Below are 24,022 nucleotides of genomic sequence, written 5' to 3'. Positions count from 1 at the left end.
CTCTTTGAAACTCAAGGAAATCATTCTAAAGATGAAAGCCATTAGACACTTTCAGACAGAGAGAATATAGTCCTAAAGTTTGTTACATTATAACACCTGAAAAGAAAGGGCTTCCAGCCACTTAAGGTTTGTTTCTGAGCTAGATGAAGCTATGCAAGCCATAAATGACCAATAGTCTTTACAGTATAATAGCACTGGGAAGTTATTCCAGGTATGTCTGTGGACTCAGTTTTGTGAGTTTATCTTTATAAACGGCTTATAGAAATAAATGTCACATTCCCTGGTAAATGGGGAAGCTTCTACCGTGAATAATGCAAGCTTACCAGAGATAAAAGAACTGATGAATTATAGCTATCATTTCCATATTTACTACTGCAAGCTCTAATATTTTATCCTATGAACAAGTAAACTGTGAAGGGATGGATTGATTTCTGATAAAACAAAAGCTGATAAAAGCCCAGGTGGAGAATGAAGTATATTTGGGTTGTTTATAGCATGCAGTTAGTTTTTCTCCCTAATCTCTGGACCTTTGCTGCTGCTACTAACTCAAGAGTATCCTCTTCTATGCTGTAGGTCTTCTACCAAGTTACAGAAGCATAATTCCTTTACTAGTCTTTTCTTTAAGGAAAAAGAGATTTAAAAGAACATTTTGAGAGTAGCTTCTGAGCTTCATCTAAATAAGTCCATTTTCATACACTGGAAATCAAACAACATCCAGCATGTCAAGAAAATTATATACTTAACCATGAGGAAGTCATTGGTTTAGAGAATGCTTGTGGGAAGGTTCCTCTGGAAGTCATCTAGTTTAGCCTCTCCCATGAAGCAAAGTTATCACTGGCTGTAGATCAGGGGAGGCATGAGTCAACCTCTTACTATTCCAGTGCTGCACTTATTATCTAGTTTAGGAATTTTCCCCAAACATTTAATCTGAACCCCCCAGCTGCAGGCAGGTGTTTACCGCTCCTTTTGATGTTATTTGCTTCTAATAGAAAGAGTTTGGCTCTATCTATGATCATAAATTCCCTTCCAGAAGTTGTAGGCTGCTATCAGACAACCTCTGCATCACACTGAACAAGTCTACCTCTCTCAGCGTCTCCTTGAAGGTCATGTGCTCTAGGCTCCTAACTATCTTGGTAGCTCCTGTTTGACACTCTTTCTCCTTACCCCTCTTGATCTAGAATCCAAAATTGGACACAATATTTTAGGTGCAACCTCACAGGGGCCAAGAGCGGTGTGTAGTAACTCCCCTTCATCGGTCAGGCTACTCCTAATAGGCAGAGTACATGTTCCCGTATTTGTGATATGATTGCAATGCTAGCTTATATTTTGCTTGGTATTCACTGCCACTTCCAGGCATTTACATCAGGGCTGCAAATCAGTTCCAGCCCATATTTGTGTATGAATTAGGGTTTCATGCCCATATGCAGAATTTACACTTCTTGGACCGCATGTCTGTTGACCAATCTTCAAGTTTCTTGAGGTCCCTTAGGCCTGAAGTTTTACTTTCCAGCTTAATAATCTCTTCCTCTTATTTACTGCTATTCACAAACTCCTTTCTTATTATCCAAGTTACTGATTAAATTATTGAAGCATATAGGCCTCAAGTCAGTTTGTTTCCATCTGCCAACCAGCCAGTGTTGATTACTACAGATTAGGTTGTCTTCCTCATTCAGCAACAGGCTCATGTTTTCTCCAAACCTCCTTTCACTACTAGCATACTTACTGAAGTTACATTATCCTCTAAGTCTAGACCTGGGTTTAGTTCCACCTGAGCTTTGGCCTTCTCCCAAAGTATTTTAGCAAACAAATTTAACCAATCACTACAGGTGTCTGAGGCATGTGACATATTTTTTCTAAAATGTTTTCCCCATTATATCCCCAGGGTTCATTGGACTTGATCCAAAGACAACTAAAAGACAAGCCTCTGATTCCATACCAGAGCTGTACCATCAAGAAGCTCCTTTATACAAGGCGCAATCCTCCCTCCCCTCCCCAAAGAAGCCTGTGCCCATGGTGCACATACTGTCTCACTCAGTCTCTGTGACTGTGCTCTGCAACCAGTCATGACCTTGAAACTCTTCCTGGCTCCATACGCTAATGTAGAGACACTAGAGGCAGGTCTCAGAATGCATGTGGCTCTGAGCACAGACTTGATTCACTGGTCAGCAGGCTCTGTCACAACAGTCCACTAGCTGTGGCAAACCCAACCAAGAAGCTGATCAAAGAGGCTTGATAGAGAAGCATACAAAAAAGGAGAAACAAAAATCTTTTCATCAGACAGTTCTGATGATTCAGAAATAGTAATTGGCCCTGGGCAATGGCTGGCCTTGATCCTGCAGAGAAGGCAAATTTTATAAGGTACCCACCACTGATACTACAGGTGGATGAGGCATGGGACACTTTTTTCTAACCTGCTTCCCTTCCCCCTTGAGTGTCTATGTGCCAAAACATGAGAGCAGACTGCCTGTCACTTGGATAACCATAGCGTCATCATGAAGTTATCACTGACAATGAGTTCTACCAAGCAGAATACACAGACTGCAAACAGTTGCTTCTTCTTTTGCTCTGTGTTTACTGGCCATTATATTCAGCTTACTCATTGGTATTTCTATGATTTGACATTTTTATTTCCTTTGGTACTCCTGGATGAGTTTTATCTGAGCCATGGATTTGCTGTACTTGAATTAAAGGACCTGCTCCCCAGGATTCACTGTAGCAATATGTCCATCACTCTGGTATGTGCATACTTGCCTGTCAAGGCTGTCACTCTCCAAAATCTGACAGAGTCCCCCCTTTTTCTCCGTAACACTTTTGGTCATCTGTGCTATTGACAGTGCTGCATTCCAGCATGTCGTTGTAGCCCCAGTATTCTCCATGACAGCTTCTCTGTGTTGCCCGCCAGCTGCTGCACAAAATTGGTAAGAATGGGTGGGGTTTGCTCCAGTCCACGCTATCTCAGACAGACTCTCTAACAACTGTTTCATAATTATTAACCTATTCACTTCAGCCCAATCCGCCAAGCGCACTGTAAAGAAGAAACAACTTCTACAAGCACTCCTCTTTCTTCTCAGACAAATTGCTCAGAATATCTGCTTTTTAGCCACATGATCAGTAAATGTAACTGTATCCATGGTCTGGTGGTTTGTGGTTTTCATCCCACCAAATAAATTAATGGAAGTGTGCCTCACTATAAACTGTTGTTGGCACCTATTCAAAGGTGATCACCCTGCCCAAGGTTGGTGAAGACTTAATAGAAACATGTCCATTTATACAAGCAAACAAATCCCCAAAGTAGTTTCTTGAAGAGCTGTTGTCATCACTGCTGTGGTTTTCAGACTGATTTAGCTGCAATTCATGGACTATTGATGTTCCTCTCTGAATTTCATGAAGTTGTAAACACAGGAGGATTATCACCTTATTCTCATCAGGCAATCCTCAGTAGTACTTAGATGAAATATTTCTTTTAATTAGGAACTCTGATAAAAGTACACAAACCTCATCTTTCTCTGGCATTAATTCCTCTGCAACAGGTTGAGAAGAAAGCTGCAGCTTCTGTTGCATTCCATGGTGTACCACAATGTACCAACATGGAGGAAGTACCTCACAAGCTTACACTATGAGTAACTTCCCTTAACATCTGCTTTTGGTTATTGACAGAGACAAGACACTGTGCTAGATGGCTTGGTCTGATTTAGCAGGACTGCTTTCATCTTACGTTCTTGCCTTCATGACTCGAAGTAGAGCATAAGAGGGTAATGCAAGGACCCTGTCTGCTACATACACTCTGTCCTACTGCAGGCAGCTGCTCGCAATGTACTGGGTTGTGCTCTACTTCCTAGGTAATCAGGTCGCTCCCTACAGAATTACAATTTTATGAAGGGAAAAAAATCTGTGAATGAGAAGCCAAATTTACTCCTGTCTGTGTTAAAGGTGACCAAGGCCACAACAGGAGAAAAGCTGCAGAGCAGAGGAGAGTGGCTGCAGTGACAGAATTCTCGATCTTCTATCCATAGATAGATGGGAGCTGGGGAAGTGGCTGAAAAGCAGTGCCTTTTGGTAAAAAGGGTGCTGTCAGCATGATCAATAGCTGTAGTGACAATCCAGACTCCTGCGGACTGCTAGCAACAAACACAAAATTTCTCCATTCAGATAAATTCCCCTGGGCGTAGGAGGCCTGTTTGGCTTAAAATATTCACTCTTTATATTTCTTTGCATGTATTGTGTTGAAATAGGCAGTATCCATTCTTATTTTGTGGTAGTAAGGCTTTGGGACTAACTGATCAGAAGACTGTACTTCAGGAATAGTATTCTACTGTATTCAGATGAATTCTTTTCCTTAATATTCACATATATTGTCTTGGGAAAACAGGACTACTAGTAAAACATAAAAATGCAAGCCAAACAATTTCTTCCCCCATTAACTTGAGGTGTCTGTCGATCCTCAGGTTTTCTTATTTAATATCATAATGACTTATTGCTTTATGAAATGTTTATGTTCTGACAGTCTTCCTCTATAGCTCTCTCTGAGGCATACTGCAAAGTCTGCCTGGTTCTTGTACTGAGCTCAGAACTGTTCTTTTACAGCAGAAATAGCAAGCATTATTTGTGCAATGGAGTAGCTCATGCTTTATGATGGTTTAAGGTAATGTGGAGTGAATGTGGTCCAACAATAAAAGCATTCTGTTTATCTGCTACAAGGTAGTGTATCACCCAGTGTGTTGCATTGTCAGCAATATTATTGTTTCATGCACTGAGCTGACTGTGCCTACCCATTCTGGCAAAATGCTTAAATATCTATACAAAAACTGGTATGTTTTTGTATCATAACACACACCCTCTCCTACAACTACAAAACCTTAATATTCTTCGCTATATTTTCTCTTAAAGTACCTGTGAAGTGCTTACTGGATTTTAGAAACATTAGATCAACAACCTAATGACCTATGTTTATCTACTGAACTGAACAGGAACAGCTTCTGAACAGATAGAGGCACTATGAAAAGTTGGACATGCTCATAAGAGATGACCTGGAAAGCCTGCACAAGTTTCCAACAGTCTCTATGTATTTCCTTTTGCCTTGTCTACCTGGAGCAAGACCTCGGCGTATACTACTGAACAGCTGATACAGCTGAAGACTTACTTGGATTTGAATTGAGCTGGTGAGTATTGCCTGTGAGCATTCACCTTCTCTATTCTAATGCAAGCTCTAAGTCAAAATTCACCTGGGGTCAGTTTCTGATAAGAAATAACATACACTTCACCAGACTTGGATGTTCCTGAGGATTCGCAGCACTGCTTTCTTCTTTCACTGTCTGGCTGAAGGATATGAGTGATGTGCTATGGTGAGAACATTTCCTAACTCTGCAGATATATAAAGGGGTCCCAGCTTTAGTTGCCACCTCCTTTAAGCACAAAATCCTCAGGAAAGAGAGTTCTTTTAACTTTTTTAACAAAGAAGCAGTTAGCTCATAGCTGGTAAAAACACACTGGGCAAACAGCACTCTCAGTGTACCGAGACTCTTGCCGTGGTAGTAGCATATGTTTAGAATGTGCAATGGTATATTTATTCACTGTGGCTAAGAAGAAATGAGTAAAAGTAACAGGAAGGCTCATTTTGTGCCTGGTAGGATGGTATCTTTTTGCTGCTGTCTATTATTGACTAGATCACATTGACGGTGATGCTTCAAACACTGTAATTCATCAGACAGATGCTGACTAGCTACTTGTTCATTGTTTATTTATGAGGAGGGAAAGATTTCCAAAAGTGTTCAGATAATTTAGAACCAGCAATCAATAAGTATATGTATCTTTTTAGGTTACAAAATAATAAACCTAAGTTAAATTATATTTTGTTGTACGAGAGAGAAAAAAATGAACAATCAAGGGGCAAACAAACTGTTGTTACTGAAAGAATTACCCATTCAGGATGGACTCAGCTGCGTAACTCCTCATTAACTATTTATCAGTTCCTTGGAAGGAAAAATCTACTATACAGTGAATTCCCATCAATTTTTAATACAGTGGTGCCTGGAGCGCTGGACTGAGTTTCTCACTTGTGTAGGCAGCATAAGCAAAGTGTATATACTGCCACATCTTTTAATGGGGGAAATCTCAGATAAATCCCAAGGCTTCCTTCTTTTGTTATGGTTTACTTTATATACTTCTTAGAATTGTTAATGACCTGTTGCTGAGCATTTTTACAGGGTTGATGCCAGTCTTTTCCTTTCACACACACAGCAAGTACACTTATTGATTATCAAGCAGTTTCATCTGAAAGCCAAAAATACACCCTATTGACTTAATGCTACCATCTTCTGGTTTGGAAAGTACCTTTGCTAGCCTCGCTAGCTGTCCATTTCTTTCAATTTTTTAATGTGATAAAACTAGCATATCTGGGTGTTTTTTTTGTCTTACTGCCCTAGTTTTGGTCCCTGATATACAAAGCACACACTATAAAAATAATTGGGCTGTCTTCATTAATATGATTTTCTTACAATTTCAGAATCATCCATCATAGTCAGAAAACTTTACCAAAACCTTGTTAGCCATCACAGAATTAAATTTACAGCTGCCAGATTACCACTAAAATGGTTTTCATCACACTTTTAGCCAAGCCTCAGTTCTCAAGCTCTTCCATTTTTCACTGTCCAAGGCCTGTTCCTGATGTAGTGTGACACTGCAGTAGGGACAAAGGAACATGTTAATTCTTTACTCTGACAGTGTCACAGCTATCTAACCTGTCCTGAAACAGAAGTGTAGGAACTTATTTTGCACTGCTCTGTGGCAGAAGGTTGTCATGACATTTGTGAAGTGGCAACTTCACAAAGTAAGATGCTGCCTACTGAAGAACACTAAATGGTCTTGGTCTCAGTACTGACAGCTATCCCCAAAAAAGGCAGTGGGGTTTTTTTTAACCTGAAGGCAGCAGAGACTGCCATAGATCAGCATCAGGTGGAAGAGAAACAGCCAAATGTGAAATTTCTAAAAGTCATAAATTAACTAAAATTACTTTTTTTTAAGGTAACCCAATCTGCCTATTCTTATTTATTCTATCACCCTGTTCACTGCAACCTAATGAGTCTACTTTGAACTGTCTGCAAAAATGCCCTGCTCTAAGCTGAAGATAACAAATATATTCTTCTTCCCAACAGATTTGTGCACAGTAGCCTATTCATTCCCACTTGGGCATGAAGTAATCTTCATTACCTAGCTACCACAGCAGTCAATGAGGCAACAGAACTAAAGAAAAAAATGTGATTTGCCCTTCTCAAAGCTATCTGTCATACACACTAATCTGCTAAAGCCTTAAGCAGCCAGTGGTGATGTGACACAAATTTGGCCCTTTTGATCTGATTTCCCTTACAACCTTGAAATATTTTGCCTTTAATTCTTTTTCTCTGGCTGCTCATATTGCTCTTTGATGATCACATTCTCTCCTTGGTTTATTTTGCAGCTATTTGGGAACACAGTGGTAACGTGCCACGAAGATTGGGTTTATTCCACTTCCTTCCACTTACCATTTGCTCTACTTCATTCTTTAGTCTCCTCAAGACTTATTAGAAAGTCTTACCTTGTGTAGCACCCAGTCCTTCTACCAGATTTACATAGAAGCTCTTAAAATCCAAAGCAATCTGTCTGTCAGAGGAGTTGCCAATGACCTTTTTACAGTGCTGTTGACCTGTTAATCTAGAGCTGTCACTCAGAATGCAGAAACTGTATTGCCGGTAAGAGATTCCCCAAGAGCACATGGTTTGACAAGAACAGCTAGAATTAGCAAAACACATAAACAACTTTTAGACTACCATTAGAAATAATGGTATATTACAAAATTTAGAAGTATTAATTACGGTATTTACCAACTGCTGCAGTTTATTTTTAGATGAGGGACTCAACTCAGAAAGCTAGTAATGCCTACATTGCTTTTCACACAGGTTTTACTTGGGGAAAACACAGTGCATGTCCAGCAGATAAATCAAGCCCTCAGATGACCATGCTGCATTTTATGAATTTGAGTTGTTGGCTGGAGAATTCTGGATACATAAATTTGTGAAAAGACTTACAGTCAACTGCAGTAAGCAGGAATACATTTGAGGGTATTATCATCAATGTCCACTTCTACTGGAAGTATCCTGCCCACTTGCCTTCCTACCTGCTAACTACGGTTTACAAACCAGAGCTTACATTTAAGTATAGCAGTTTGCCTGCTTCACAAATGCACTTGAATATTAATGAAACCTATGTAACTGTGTATGAAATGTTAGTTATGATGCATATAGAACATTTACTCACCTTCCTATCTTTCCCTCAGATAGTGAATTACAATGTGCTGAACAATTAATTTTCATGCACAGCTCATTAATTTGGAAGAAACTTGAATTTATTTTCCTGGCTCTATCATTGCAGACAAACTATTTTTCATTGGGTTTGGGCGTTATTAACACGATGAGTTTCCAGTGAGTCTTAAGAAACTCTTCAGAAACTAGCAGGACATTTCAGAATGGAAGTTTCATCTTGGAATGAATCCTCAGAAATTGGCAGCCTGTAGGTGTAATTGAGAAGCAGCAGGAGTGATGGAACACCCTTCTCTGCAACTCTATTGCATCTCAGGGATGGAGAAACAAGGAAAGACCTGTGAAATGATTTAAATCATGAAGAGTGGTTACACTTTCCACCCATCAAATACTACCTGACTCCCACATCTGGTGTGTACAGTTGGGAACTGAAGAGAACCTACACATTGTGCTATAGGAGGAGGATGGTTAAGCAGCAGTGGAAAGGGAGGGTAATTTTTTATTTGTGAGGATTCTTGCTTTTTTGTGTTCATCTGTGACTTGTTCCATGTCCAAGAATACAGCTTTTTAGTGTATATTCACTTAAATGTAGATACATAAATGCATATATTGACATACTCACTTTATATATAATAACAAAGTTACAATCTTGTTGCAGTAGCAACCGTTCCTAGCTGTGATTATGTACCACTAATATACTCAGGCATTACATGTATATGCTCTGCTCAGGTCTTCAAGTCAAATGTAATAACGCTATTATGTCAGAGTTTGGTGGAATAACTCATTTAGCCTACTCTTGCATTTGTAAAGCTATTAGAATAATTCAGTCAAGCGTACTTCCCAGAGGAATACTGTAGTCTTAGATTGGTATTTACTTTGAGATCTTTGCCTGAAAGGAGTTAAAGTAAGATTTAGCCGGGTTTATAAGCATATCAGCCTTGGTTTGTTCACCTCTACTGTTTAAGGTAATTTAAGAAAAAGGGCCATAATCCATTTAAGGAATGTATTTCTTTCAAAAGGTTTTTGGATTAAAACACTTCTCAAATTTGACTGACACTAGTTAGTGGCACTGGTGATGTTCCTATTACATTAAGAACATAAGAGCAGCTGCTCCAGGTCAGTCAAAAGGTTTGTCAGATCCAGTGTCCTGTCATGACAGTGTCGACAGGGACACTTAGAAAAAAAGCCTTAGGAAAGGATAAGCATAAAAAAAATCCTGGATGGCAAATGCACTCCAAATTCACTGTTAGAAGTACTTAGTCTAATGTATAGACCTCAACTGGATTTTTATTATGCTTTCTGCTTCTTCAGAATGGTGTGATACGTGTATAACAGCTTGTGCCATCCCTACTGTTTTCATTCCTGATGACCTCACTTGTGCATTAGCTAAAATGCACGTATCTTAACATAATTGCTTTCCTCTTTCTGTGGAAATAACTGCAAAATCACTAAGATCAGGTCACATCAACTGTAACTGATCAACGAACCCCCACAATGGAAGAAGGCTCAGAGGACATGGGCAAAGACATGCTCATGAAGCTCAGGGAAGAACAGAAGGAGTGACTACAGCTGTTGTAAAGAAAGCTGAACTTACCCCAACACAAAGGGGACATAAGAATGGCCTTTGGTTTAGACCAATGGTTCTATCAGTTGAGTGGATCAATTAGCTATGTAAATGGCCTTCGCTCAGTTAGCAAAAAAAGGTGTGAATATCTTCCCAAGCCAGACAGACAAGCATGAAAGAGGTGTACAAGTGACTCAGCCCAACACAGAGCAAAAAAATTGAGCAACCAATAGAATGAACCTTGAAGAGAGCAGCAGGCTTGAGCTGGAGTCAACCCATGTATTCCTTTCCATGGCTGGGGATGGCCAGCACCATGATGTAAGCATATAGAGACTGGTAACGGGAATCACATTTTTATTGTTAATTGGCTGTATATTGCAATTGGTTTATTATCTTTGTGTTGCAATTTCCGTAAATTGCTCAATCACTCTGATGAATCAAAATCCCATGTAATGTCAAATATCTTGAAGTAAGTAAATTTGGTATTAAAACATGAAAACTGTCCTTGTATGGAATATCTAGAAGAACCTAGTCAGAGAGCATCGGACTCTAACATCAACCTAGTCCAATAAGACATATGCAAAACTAATGTTGATCATTTTGATTTGAAACATCTTATAATTAAATTCAACCACAACCACTGCAAGACTGTAAAGCCCATGAAGGAAGAGAAATTGTTTATGGATACAGCTAGCAAGGATGGCCTAAGATTAAAATGCAACAAAATGTAGTTTGAGTGTCAGAATAAAAATCTTCATGGTTAGATCTGCAACATTATGGAATAGCTTCTGAAGAGAAGATGAAGATTCAACACATGGCATTTGAAAATCCACTGGCAAAATCACTAGGGACTTCACCAGAGGAATTTGTCTATCTCTGTGAATATTTTTTTTTAAATCTACTGTATATGCTTACAATACTGTTTCTTTCTAATATACTGACTTTTTCTAGTAGGAGTCTTTGGTTTTCTTGTCACTGATGTTACCATTTCCTTAAAAAGCGGACAAAGAAAGTCACAAATATAATTTATGTTATTAAACGGGAAACAGACATATTTTCAGGTGGAAAAAAGGCTATAGTGATCTAACTAATACAGAATAAAAGGAACTGAACAAAATGCACTTTATACATTGTTCAGATGAGTAAAAAGATGAAGGTTCCAGAGGAACAAAGCAAGGAGACAGTGTCCTTAAGGATTGTTCTAGTTAGTCTGAAAGAAAGCAAAATGCAAGAAAGGAACAGAGGAATAAAATCTGGGGAAGCAAAAATAAGGTTCTGTGAAACAAATTCTTGCTAGATGAAGTTATTGCCTGAGGATCGTACAAGTCCTAAAGTATGCAAAACTATAAAAATATGGTGCATAGAAAGGCTCCTGCTCTCCCAAAAATTTTAAATGTATCCCTGCAACAGAGGAACACATAGTTTTTTACACACTGCTCCTGTGAACGTAAAGTCTGACACATGATGCTTGAGTTGATTAAATGTAGAAAAACATTAATTTATGCTACTCTTTTTTAATGCCCAAGCAACCAAATAGAGAAAACATTGGTCATTTTAAAAGACCAATCAGCTACAAAGCTTCTCAAAAGCCACTGCTTTTTTTCTTCAGGGTGAATAATCAAGTGCTTATGAGCCTCTTTATTTATTTGATTCAACGTTACTCATTGAGATAATGCAGTTGTCAGAGGTGTAGGTAGGGGAATATTTATCTGTGAGAAGTGAGAGGATCTGTTAGTGTTATGCAGCTTGCTGAGTCCATCTGCATCCAGTTCTAGTATCTATACCAAAAAATGCTGAAAATTATGGAAATATTCTGTGAAGAACTACAGAAATTAATGGAAAACTGAAAAGCAGGTTATTATTTGAGCTCCTAGAGTCACTCAGTTGGTCCAGTTTATCAGAGCTTTTTCAGAGGGAAGCATAAGCATCAACTAGAAGAGAAGATACAGGATGAGACAGAAGATATAGAGCCGAGCACTTATACATAGCAGACAAAAGCCTAAAAGAAATCAAGAGGGATAAAAGCTGTAGCTCAGCGAATTTGATCCAGTTGTGTAACAAGTAGTTTTATAGTACTACCAGGTTACAGCTGTCTAGGAAAATCAGATTGTCCATCCCTCAAACTTTTTAAATCCAAGTACTAGAGATGATTTGAAGAGAGAGATTCTTCAGCAATCACATAGTCAAATGCAATGAATTTATAGGGACTTTAGTATTTGAGATCAGATGAATCATTAAAATAGTCCTTGCTGGCATTTAAAATTATGAGCCTAAAAGCAATTTTTATTTTTATTTTTTTTAATTTAGTGTCTTTCATCCAAGGGATTTTAAGTGCTTAACAAACACTAATTAATTAATCCCCTCAACACTTGTGAAAAGTAGGTAGTTATTACTAAATCTGCTTTGCAGATATGTAAGCTGTGGATCAGAGAGGTTAAATGATTTGTCAAAAGTTGTGCAACAAGCAAATACCAGATATGGACTGCCTGAAAATCTAGGTTGTGAGGATTCTCATAACTGTGATAACTATTATATTCTGGCTAGAACAATGTTGATCTTTAAATTCTTAGCAGTCAGTTGGTGCTAACTTAGTATTTGCAGTGGTAATGAAACAGATCTGAACAGAGGAGGTGATAGACTGGAGTGCTGATCTGTGAAGCTGAGAAGTTAGTGAAAAGATACCAACGAGAGAATAAGTTTATTTATCAAACTCCAAAACAGCTGATGATATTAATAAGGCTTCAGGTGCAGTGCCTTTTCTTTGTCTAAAAACGATGGTGGAACACATTTCTAAGGACTTTAAAGGACACTTTATTGAAGCTACTCACCACGGACAGCATGCTCTGACTTTCCACTATCTGATTAAATACAGCTTGGTGCTGCCTGGTATCAGCATGCAGGGTATTCATAAATCCTGGCCTGGATTATGCTACATTAAACTGGGCAACATTGTGATTTCATTGAAGTCAGCAGTAATACTCTTCCAGACAGCAGTCTTTTAACTTGTGTCACTCCAAACTCTCAGTCCAAATTACAGTTTTCACTGCTGTTACCTTTTATCCCCCTTTATGCTTGCCTGGGGAGTAATTTGTCCCTCTTGTTTGTAGCATCCTATTAAATTGCCTCACGGAGAACCTGTGAAAATGGAATGAAAGCTCTAAGGCATGCCTTTCACAGTGTTTTCTCTGCAGCATACTTCCTGAGTTGAGGAGCTTGGTCCTACTGCAGTTCCTAATAGAAGAGTGTTTTGGGTACCACTTGGAGAATGAAGCCAGTATAGCAGTATTCCACAGTTCTGGTTTCTTGATGGGATGGCTCCTACAAAAATCATGATACCATTAGGTAAGTCTTCCTGATGACTATTCAGGAACAGCTGAGGAAAGCAGAAAAAAGGAACTGTAGGTTTCAGAACTACAATATGAAGATGTTGTATTTATGGGTAAAAACTTGCTGTAGTGATCTTTAATTCACAGCCATCCCTAACTTCAGGGACCTACAGAAAACTCACAGCTACAGACTTAAAGCAGATGCTCCTAGAAAAGTACTGGACTCAAATGCCTCAGACCTCCCAGCCAATGAGAAGACAAGTCTTCTCTACCTTTCTTTGTAAAATAAATTTTAATTGCTGAGTACTTAAACATGGCACTTTCTAATTGGTGGGGTCACAGAGTGACCCCAAACTGTGCGGCCACTCATATTTCAGGGTGGGTTGTCAGTACCCAGTGGCGATTCTTAGCAACACGAAGAAAACAACAGAGGGAAGTATCTCCTAGGACTCAGACCATGAATTCAATGCCTTGCTACTGTAGGTAACCTTGCTTCACATTACTGCTCGAATAACCATGGGCTAGTTCATCACTGCTAGATTGTTATGACTTCTATGCCTGCTTGAATCATCTCCTGTTTGTGCATAATGTCAAGAAAAATGTTAATATGAGACTGAATGTAATGCATTATTTCATTCCAGCTCACATTCAGCCTCATATATTTTCCCTTGTTTACTACCAACTATATTTTCCACATATTCTTCTGTACGCTCCTTGAGTAAGCAAGACCTGTCTTCATACCTGCAGAATGCAAGAAATCAGATAATATTCTTTTATACTTTGGACTGAAATTTGCAGACTTCTGAAATCACTTAAAATATATACCTTTTCTTTTTTTCTGTAAGCTGCAAATAAAACGTAACTCTGTGAGGAGATCTGACACAGTATTCCGAGATTTAACACCATTGAGATGGCATATTGCAGATACTGTTTGGTGCTGTTAGGTTACTTACTCTGAGTGAAATCCAGAACTCACTAAAGTCCAGGAGGAATTTTGCCTCTATCTCTCTAAGCAGACCAAATAAAAAACTCCAACTGTAAAAGGTCTAGCTCAATACACACAACAAGTTATTGGCAAGCAAGGATGAATACTTTCAAAAAATTGTTATGCGTATGCAGTGCAAACAATAGTATACTGTGTATGTGGAAACTTTGTGCAAGTCTGACACCTTCACTGCTGCTGTATCTTTTGATGTTAAAACTGCCACTTCTTTTAAAATGCATGCTACCAAATCACAGCCAGCTCTTATAAATCAGTATCAAAAGCAAAGAGAAGCTAGAAAATATTAGAGTAATACAAGTGCAAGTATAGCTGTCAAATGTAACCTGACTTGCTTTTTAAGTGCAGTTGCTTAAACGAGTAGAAGAAAAACAGATAAATACAGTAGATGAGGAAAAGGTGAAAGGACAGTAGAAGTATCTTGGGAAAACAATACAACAAAACATCTGGGTTTTTTCAGTTCTCTAAAGGGCTGACATGCAAGGTGTTGTTCTTTTCTAACCTTTTTTCTTTTTAAATGCTTCCAAATAGCTTTAATATATTCCACCTATGCTGAGAGAAAATAATGAACTGATGAATAGATGATACTTTGAAGGGATTAACTGACTGCTGTGAAACAACCTAGATCAACTACAAGCTAACCCAAAAACCTAGTGAACTTATTATTTATAGGGCCTTGCCAAAAAAAAAAAAGCAATATAGTAAAAAATAAGTAGTCTTTCTTTGGAAATTGTAGTTATTTTGATAAACAGTGCTGTCAAAGCAACAAACGTGAATGCCACAAACTCTAGGTCATTCACTTTCATGTAAGGTTTACAAGGTTTCTTGTGAGAATACTTCATAGTTAAAGTATGTCTTCCCTTGGGGATCACACAAGCATTTAATTTTTGTTTTGGCATTAGGCCCATTGTGTTTATGAGGTTCTTTGGAGAAGTGGAATTGATGACCACAAAGGAAAATTTGAAAGTTACTTATTTTAAACCATGATTATAACCTTTCAAGATTTTCAGAAAAAGATATGCTTTCTTCCAGATATATATGTATAAAAAGGGACTTTGTTGCAAAATAGCTTTAGAGTTCCATATTTAGCCTATCAATATAAACAGTCATACCAGGCTTTATACTATAGGGTTATTTATCGTGCTGTAATGATATCCTTCGCTGTTTTGCCAGTTACACTAAATACCGTGTACTACACTTTCTTGATCTACAATGCACAGTATTTTTGTTGGCGAGCATAAGTTTACAGGTAAAACTTCAACTCAGTTGAATATTCTTCGATTTTTCACATAAGCTTTTCAATTATTAATGAAAATTTATCATACATTTTATCAATCTTCATTTCTCAACTACCACATATTTAAATTTACACTACAGATACAAGAATCCTTTAAGTCCTAAAGCCTATGCAGTGGAGCATGATCTTACAGGTACAAGCCATGCCAGAGAAACCCTGCTGTGGCACGTCTGCACGATACAGGCAGGACTGTGTTAAGTGTGTTGCTATAGCTTTTCTCAGAAGTGACTTGCAAGCCACTCTTTCTGACAATTTGCATGGATCCTGGGCACAATCAGTTATCTTTTCTACTGATACACTAATTTTATTTTACTGTAACTGACAGAAGACTCAGGCACTGGAGGCCTAATGCTGTTGAATTCAGTCCCATAAAACTCTAGGCATCCTTTACTGCACCGAAGATAATGAGAAATGAATATGCTCAGTGTGTGACAGTCTCACTCAGTGCCTTCCAGGAGCAAGAAGTTTAACTGAGCACTACTATACAGCAGTTGCAATGTTAGTGGTGCACTGTGTTTGAATAAAGAACATCCATTCTGCTGCTTATTTTTCTTTGCTGCTACACGTTTGTCATGTAGACAAATGTGGAATTTAACCTCAGAGATCTGTTAAATGGGAAGATGTGGCAATAAATTACGTGGCAAATTCCTTCTGATAAAGTTCTGATATTCTAATACATCTTGAAGGAATGTCAAACTGGTCAAATCCTAGGTAACTTAGTAATAAGAAAACCCACTATGACTGTTGACCTCAGATGTTGAGTGTCCCATTCTGGTTTGATTTGTTCAGGTTTTTTTCTTTTTCCCTTTTTTCTTGGTTGTTTTTTTTTTTCCTCTGAAGTAAAGTTTAATAGTTACACAAAATTGTTACTCCTATTTCTTTGCTCAGAGAAGATGCAGCGACATTTGCACAGCAGAAAACATCAATTGTCACTCAAAATGAAAACCTTTTTACTGTTGTAAGTGATAGCAGATCTGTTGATTTCATCAGCAGCCTTTAGAGTAATACAATTTTCCACTCTGTTTCTGCCATATGCCTGTTGACAAAGGATTTCAGAAGTATAAAACAATTACCATTTGTTTTCTTTTGTTTATGTAGAAATGCTAAATGCTCTAACACAAAGAATACACTGTGGATTTTACAAGATATTAATAATCCCTTCTAATTAAGAAGTATGCTTATGAATTCTTTTCATTATCATATTTCTACCCTTTTATGATTTATTAGTAATTGCTCAATTCTTTACTTTGGCATTTCCCCTCCATGATTGTAAGATAGTCTTACATTTCAGAACTGTTCTTTAGTCATCTGTTAGTTGAATTGTACTATCTCCTCTGGTTTCTTCACTTTGAAATGGAAATTTGATATAAATTAGTTCTGAGAAAACCTTTCCAATGTCAAATATAAGATGCATGTCACCGGAGTGTGTATGGCAAAGGTCCAAGACGAAGGACAGTAAAAGCAAATGATTGCCAAAAAGATGTGAAATTAAATTCTTAACTGTACAAGTCTTCTGTAACTTCAATTTCAAAAAGTAATATTTTCATGAACAATTTTCATTAAGCAGTGCAAATTCTGTATGAAAGCTAAGCTGAGATGGAACACATGAAAAAAAATATCATAATGAAACAAGAGGGATCATGAGTGCCAAAAGACTACTTTCTCTCATCTGAGTTTGTGACATTGTGGTCTAAGAAAATAAAATTCTATTTTCTTCTCTAATGGTTTTGCAAGGCTATGGCATGGCTCATGATAAGGAGAATAATATTCACTCAGAACTGGCACAAAGTAGATGATGTCATTTAAACCTTTGCAATGTTTTCATAAATTCATTCTCCACTACGTCCACAGGAGTTTCACTGACAATAAGACTATAATCAAAGCCTCGCTAAGCAGGCTTAAAAAATTTTAATCTTATTCCTTTTCTGCTTCTGGCTTTCCATGACGAATATCAGACTGGCACTTGTCAAGCTGACATCTGTTTTGTTGGCATAGATCACACGCGGCAGCTAATTCTGCTGTGTTTTTGTTTGGCTGAGTCTAATCTATTGGAATTCAAGAGTCAGCCAGACTTGCTATAGTGTATGCAATGGAAAAGGCTGCATATGAAATCTACAACCGAAGTGCTATGTTAGTGGGTTTCTCTGGTTTAGGAATAGAGAAGGGTAAGAAAATGTTCTCCTAGTCCCTTCTTCCATGCCTCTGTCTTGAAAGTTGCAGTTTAGCTGCTTTCCAAAATGTCTTTGATACCTTTCCTTTCTATGGTGTAATGGAATTGCAGCAAACACAGAACTGCAAATGCCAGGTACCCAGTCATGACTGTGAGATCTGCTGATTAAAAACCACTTAGGGTTCATTCTTCAAACTCTGCTCTGCAAACTGTGCAGAAATATATTTTTTTTAAATTAAAAGGTGGACTTTCTTTTAGTCTAATAACCATTTTTTTCATTAAAAACACTGTTGTAGTACAAACACTATAGCTAAAGACACTGCAAGTGCCTTCCACATTACCTAAAGTAAATGCGTTCTCTGCATTTCATCACTGAAACCTCTGAGATTTCTTTCATCCAACTAGGACCTTCCCAGGTGCATAGCTGCACACAGACCTCCCCAGAATTTGCTTGCTGATTAGTTGTAATAATATATATCAGTCTTGTTTCTGTTTGTTCTTTTAACCAGATAAGATTTTCTCCACAACACAAAGGACTTTGTTCCATTGCTGCAGTTCCAGTGCAACTGCTGTTCTACAACGTAAACGGCACTGGTGAGAAGCTACACCCAGTATCCACTGAAGTAACCTTTACGCCATGCTGACAGCCGTCTTGAAGACCACCATCTGCATACACCATGTACCATCCATGGCATATAGCAACTCACTGTCAAGTCTGTTGCTTCTGTTAAAAAAGCAGCTCCTCTGCAAATGATCCTCCAGCATGTAATGCACACAAAGCTTGTATTAGCAAAGGAGCTCTGAAGTTTCCTAAATGGAAGGACTACCTCGTGCCACTTAGCTAGCTTTGTATAGAAACTTCTTAGAGCTGCTTTTAGACTATAAAACTCTACCTATTTCTTGTGCTGCATACCAGGGCAAGTGTCTCCGGTGCTAACAGAACACGGGTGTAGCATAGTCTGTAATAACCTTCTTTGCAGTCCTTTGTTTGGGTTTGGTGTTTTCTTTATTTTTCTTTTTTTCCTGTTGATTAATTTTCGATAATGTGAGTCATGTTAGTTGATGGGTGGTGCTGTGTGAGGAGGGAATGGTGTCAAAGTCTAAGACTTGTGCTATGCCCTGGAAAATACGAACAAGCAAGTGCAGGGTATTGCAACAGATAGGAACTGTTTGTTTTATGGCTTATGATTCATACATGAAATGGACAGCAAGAATAATGGTTGCAGTTTTGCAAACTTAAATGGAAAATGAACCTGAATGTTGATTAAATTCTGAAAAGTGTTAAAGGGTATCTTGGGAATGTTTTACTCTTGCAAAGTGTGTTATTAATAACAAAAATGAATAATCATGTTTACTACATAGGGCTTGAAGGCAATCAAGTACAGGATTTCCATCATGTTTCCAGATAACAGTAGTCCACTCCTGCCTTGATTTTTTAACTTGTTTTTCTTCACTTATCTGAACATAGAAAAAAACCCTGCTAGCTGTCCATCCCATGGAACAAGACTTTAAAAAGCAATAAACAAAAGACAGCATGCCCATAAAGAGGATCAATGATTTTGTCCACTAATCAATGTATTACGACAAAACCAGGAACCACAAATACCTGCAAACACCTACTGCTTATCATACATTATTTTGAATTCAGTATTCAGTTTTATCTGCAGGTGTAGCTCTCTTGGTTTTCTGGTGTTTGGGGTTTTTGTTTTGTTTTGTTTATCTGTTGGTTTTTTTTTTTTAACATCCCCTCTGTCGATTTTTAAAAGACTGATTAAAACCAGGGTTTCTAAGTAAACACTGATGTTCTAGACCACCAGCTGCAGTTACTCAATGCAGAAAAAGCATCCTGAAAAGCTAACTTTGTCAAAAGAACTCTGGAAAAATGCAGTCTCAGCATGGGCATTTGAAGAGCAAGCAACACAAAACATTTAAAAATATCACAAGGTCAAACAGGATTATTATTTACCTTAACTGGCTTTAATACTGCCATGTCATCATTGGAGATGCACAGATGCTGAAATAGGAGCCTGCTCTTGTAACGTAATCTGTATGATGTGTATAGTGTATCTGCTCAATACAGAGCTTTTTACAGGAGTGAACAGCAATCTTTATGATACCTATATTCATATTGTCCATTGTATCTGATTGCTTTTTTTGGTCTTCAGTTTTACAATATAGTATTTAATCTTTTTTGCAACTACAATTTTTAAGTACTTGTTTCTACAGTGATAATACCAAAATTGCAGGTTTTGTAAAATACTGGCTCTGTAATAATTAAGATTGAGCAATAGCTTTCAAAAGCATTTTTAAAGCATCTTTAAATTAATGTCTTTAACTTGAAGAGAGTGGATGAAGTAGATGGCAAATAGGCAAGTTGTACATTTATCCTAGGGCCACAGGTTCTCTTGCTTTGTCTTCGTTGGTGGACTATTTCAGTTATTCTTACTGACTCAACATGAAAGACAAATCAATGCAATGGGCTCTACTTTTTGTAAAGCCATAAACTGTTCATAGGATCTTCACTGAGTAGAAATAAATGCTTTCATTTAGCTTTTCAAAATGACAGTAGTAAAAATATTTTAACTTCACAAAGGCATAAAATTAGAGCTCTTTAAAGTGTGTCAACGAACAAATTCCTCACGATTAGATATTTAGCAAACGTAAGCAAAAGTATTTGTAAAGACATACATGAACTTGAATGGCAACACACTACATCAAAGTTACTACCTATATGTATGGAGGAAACATGACACTGAACTTCACAGTAGATTCTTCTATTGTCTCAAGGGGCAGATAAGTACCCTGCTTCCATTTATGCTTTCAAAAATCTCCTACCTTGTAATTCTTTTTATTGCAAACTTTGGAAAAAAAATCATAAAATGTCAATACGAAGCCAGGAAATCTTTTGTTTTCGTCTCAAAGTTTTCCTCAATGTGTTAGCATTCTGAAGTCTCCAACTAACGTCCAGATAGTTACGTGCTGAAGAGGTCATGCCTAATTTGTGAGCGGAAGCTCTTTTGACTGCTCAGCCAGACATGCAGATTTTGAACCGAAAAACTGAAACGGGAGCAAAGCAGGTAACTGTAGATAATTTTCCTTAAGAACAATAGCAAATTCTTAAGAACCATATGCAAAAAGAAAAAGGTATGATTTCTGGACATAATAGTCAGCCTGAAAATGTTTCTAAACGATGTCACCCCAGAAGCTACCTAGAATTCATTACTGTATTTTGTGTTATGGCATTTTCTTTTTTTATACAAGGATCTCAAAGTTACTCCTTTGAAGACCTGAAAACATGATGTTATTGAGCCGCAGTACGTCACAGTAAAGTAAGCATGTATGTTATGTCTGGTTGGAGAGTGGAAAATGAGGGTTAGAGAAGTACAGGAGTTGCCAGATAGTTTAATAAAAAGAGTATCAAGAATCTTCACTTAATTCCTCTGTTCTAGCCAGCCAAAAATACTCACACACAAGTAAATACTGGCTCAGGTTTCTCTGCAGCCATAAATTGTTCTCTTCCGTAAGATTATTTCTTCCTCCTAGGAAGACAAAAGAAGAAAAAATCCATGTATGCAGTACACATACAAAGTGTCCCTCGGAGGTAAATGTATGAGAGGGAAAAAACTATCTTTAAGTTAGAGAAACCACCTGGAAAGAAAGCTCTTATCTTACTCAAGAATATTTGCAAACGATGATTACACCTCTCTATAAAGAATTCAGTGATTCTCTCTAAGTGTATTATTTATGCCTTTGGTACCTATGCCTCTCATATGGAAATTAGTCTCAGATTTTGTTCTGTATTACTCTTTGACAGCTTACAGTATCAGGGATTACAGAAAAAGATGAGAGAATCTGTAATGATTAACCACTCTGTTCAGTTATTAATTTGCAAAAGTTGAAGCTGAGATTGCTTCTAAGTCATTTTTCAGCAAGGTATTTATGAGAGCAGAGAATGATTAAAAATACAAGAAAGCATGATCATTTCAGGTCCTGAAAAACACATTTCTACGGATACCAATGATAAACAAAAAAGGTATATTTTTGTGCAGTCATTTTAACAAAACATCAAAGATGATTTAAACACGGATCAACAAGAAGTTTATTTATTTTTCTGCCTGGCTACCTTTAATCAAATTCTACTGAAATGTTAACATATGATCTAAAAATACACATTTTCACAGAAATTAGACAAAAAAGTTTTAAAATGCAGCTATATTCTTCCCTGATTTGCAGTACGCATCCATTTTTCCAGAAGGGTCTTTCCTTAATTCTCTATGTTTTAAGAAAAGGGAAAAAAACCATGGGATTTGCTTGTTCAACTCACTTAAAGACACTGGAGTTAATGCTAGAAAAAGCTGGACTGGGCCCTACTAGCTAGTTTTATGTCTGAAGCAGTACTCAAATTTATAAAAGATAAAAATCTTACACACAGGCTATAGGAAAAATGTAGAGATATCTTTGTTTTTTTCTATGCTTCATGGGTGATAAAATATCTTTGCATGACAAAGCAAATTAATTATTTTAACAATATTACCTACATTGTAATGCCAGAAGTTGCTTCTATCTGTTTAAGATACCAAATCTTAGGGAGCATTGATAGGAATACTACGTGTATTTTTAAGGGAAACCAGCAAAGACAAAAAATCTACAGATTTATTACTTTTCCCTGAAACAAAGTCTTAAGCTGTGCTTAGTTTAATTATTTTGAGGGACATGATCAGTCAGCATAGTAACTGCAGCACAGGGTATTAGTACTTGGAAATTCTGTGCAGCCACCAAGAAAGTACATGCTGTACGGTGTACGTTAAAGACACATTTACACTGCGAAGCTGGAGGTTCAGGGGCAGCTAGAGAGGCTTGTCAGGGGCAGTCTCAGGCACCTACTGTTGCATGCCTACTCCTTTTTCTAAAGGCTGTATTCAAGAGAGTTTAACTGATGTTAAACCACTTGGTAACTGTCATTACCTTTCTGCCAAAGGAAGGCTAATGCCAGAGAACACTGGTATATACAGGCAGCTCACAGCTATGATATCAATGAGTCTTTAATCATGTGGACACAAAAATGGAGAGTGGACTGTAAGCTGGCATGCTGCTGGGTATTGGGTATTTGACAGGTTCTCACGAATTGGTTGAGGTGTTACAAAAAGCTTACTTTCTGTCTATTAAAGTACTATTTTTTGTACTCACTGAATTGATTTTACTTTTATTTTGAGCCCAAAGGATTTATGTCTTTGCATTGTTCAAAACCTAATAAGATGCTGCCACTCACAACTTGCTAAGTAAAGCAACGGGAAAAAAAGTATCTTCCTGTTGTAATTAGTCTTTCTGAGAGTTTTTTTGCCATTATTAATAGTTTGACTCCTTTTCACAGCGTCGTATGTGTTAAAAAAAAGTACTGTAGGCTGCAAAGATATTCTACAATGGACTAAGCTCTGACTCTGCTATTAAAAGGTGTTTTAAGTACAACCCAACCCCTCAGTCCTTCACAAGGCATGAAGAAAGGTGGACACACACACACACACACACACAAATCAAGCTTTTCTTACAAATGTGGCTGAGGAAATTATTTGGGGAAAAAAGTGTTATTTATTCTGCTTCATGTAGGGGCAGTGATTTCCACACATCTGTCTGTACTGGAGAAAAAAGACTGAGGAAACAGTGGATGTGCCCATTCCTGTACAACGAACTTGGTTAAGGTAGCAAATAATTGGAAATGCTGGGGGGGGGGGCGGGGAGGGGGGTAATGAAAAGGGATTTTAAAAGTGTGCGTTTACGGTGCACTTTAGACTCGCTATGCACTTTAGACTGGCTGATGTACTTCAAATCCTGACACTAATTTTTAGATGCCAACGTGTTAAAAACAAGGCTGAAGGAGACCACAGGGAGACAAAATGCAGGCAAGTTTTCAGGCCTTTTATGAGAAAGATTTGAAAATCGTACAGGCCCTTTGCTAAAAAAAAAAAAAAAGTAATAAAAAACATCAAGGGATTCGAGCGTTTGTTTTTAACTTCAGCCTGTGCTCCCTCGCTTCCCGCAATCACTGCCGAGAGGAGGGCGGCCCGCAGCAGTCCCGCTGTCCCCCGGCCAAAGGCCGGATCGGTCAGGTGGTGCGGCCGATGCGGGTTGACCTGGAACCTCTTTCGGCGCCGAGAAAAACCGTGCGCCCCCCTGAACACCGAAAGGAAAGCCGAGACACTCCGGCCCCCCTCGCACGACGACGCCGAGGCAGGTGACGCCGTGCCCCGCCGCTCCCGCCGCCCTGCGGCGCCGGCCGCCGCCGCTGGGGGGAGTCGGGGCGCTTCCGAACGGCGGCGAGGCGGGCTGCGCGCCCTGGCCCAGCCCCGCGGGCCCGGCGGCGGGACGCCGCGCTGGCC

General features: G+C 38.3%; 1 long non-coding RNA gene across 1 annotated transcript in view; it reads right to left on the bottom strand.

The window, feature by feature from the left end:
* The window catches only part of LOC129734687 (uncharacterized), a 93,023-nt gene that overhangs the window by 68,376 nt on the left and 625 nt on the right, over positions 1-24,022 (bottom strand). The window contains exon 2 of the long non-coding RNA XR_008730169.1: positions 21,116-21,187. This is a non-coding gene — a long non-coding RNA (uncharacterized LOC129734687). The remainder of the gene's footprint in view (positions 1-21,115; positions 21,188-24,022) is intronic.

The sequence above is a fragment of the Falco cherrug genome, chromosome Z, assembly GCF_023634085.1.
Source record: "Falco cherrug isolate bFalChe1 chromosome Z, bFalChe1.pri, whole genome shotgun sequence".
Lineage (NCBI taxonomy): Eukaryota > Metazoa > Chordata > Aves > Falconiformes > Falconidae > Falco > Falco cherrug.
Note: the sequence above shows the minus strand (reverse complement) of the source record. Positions and strands in the feature narration are given on the sequence as shown.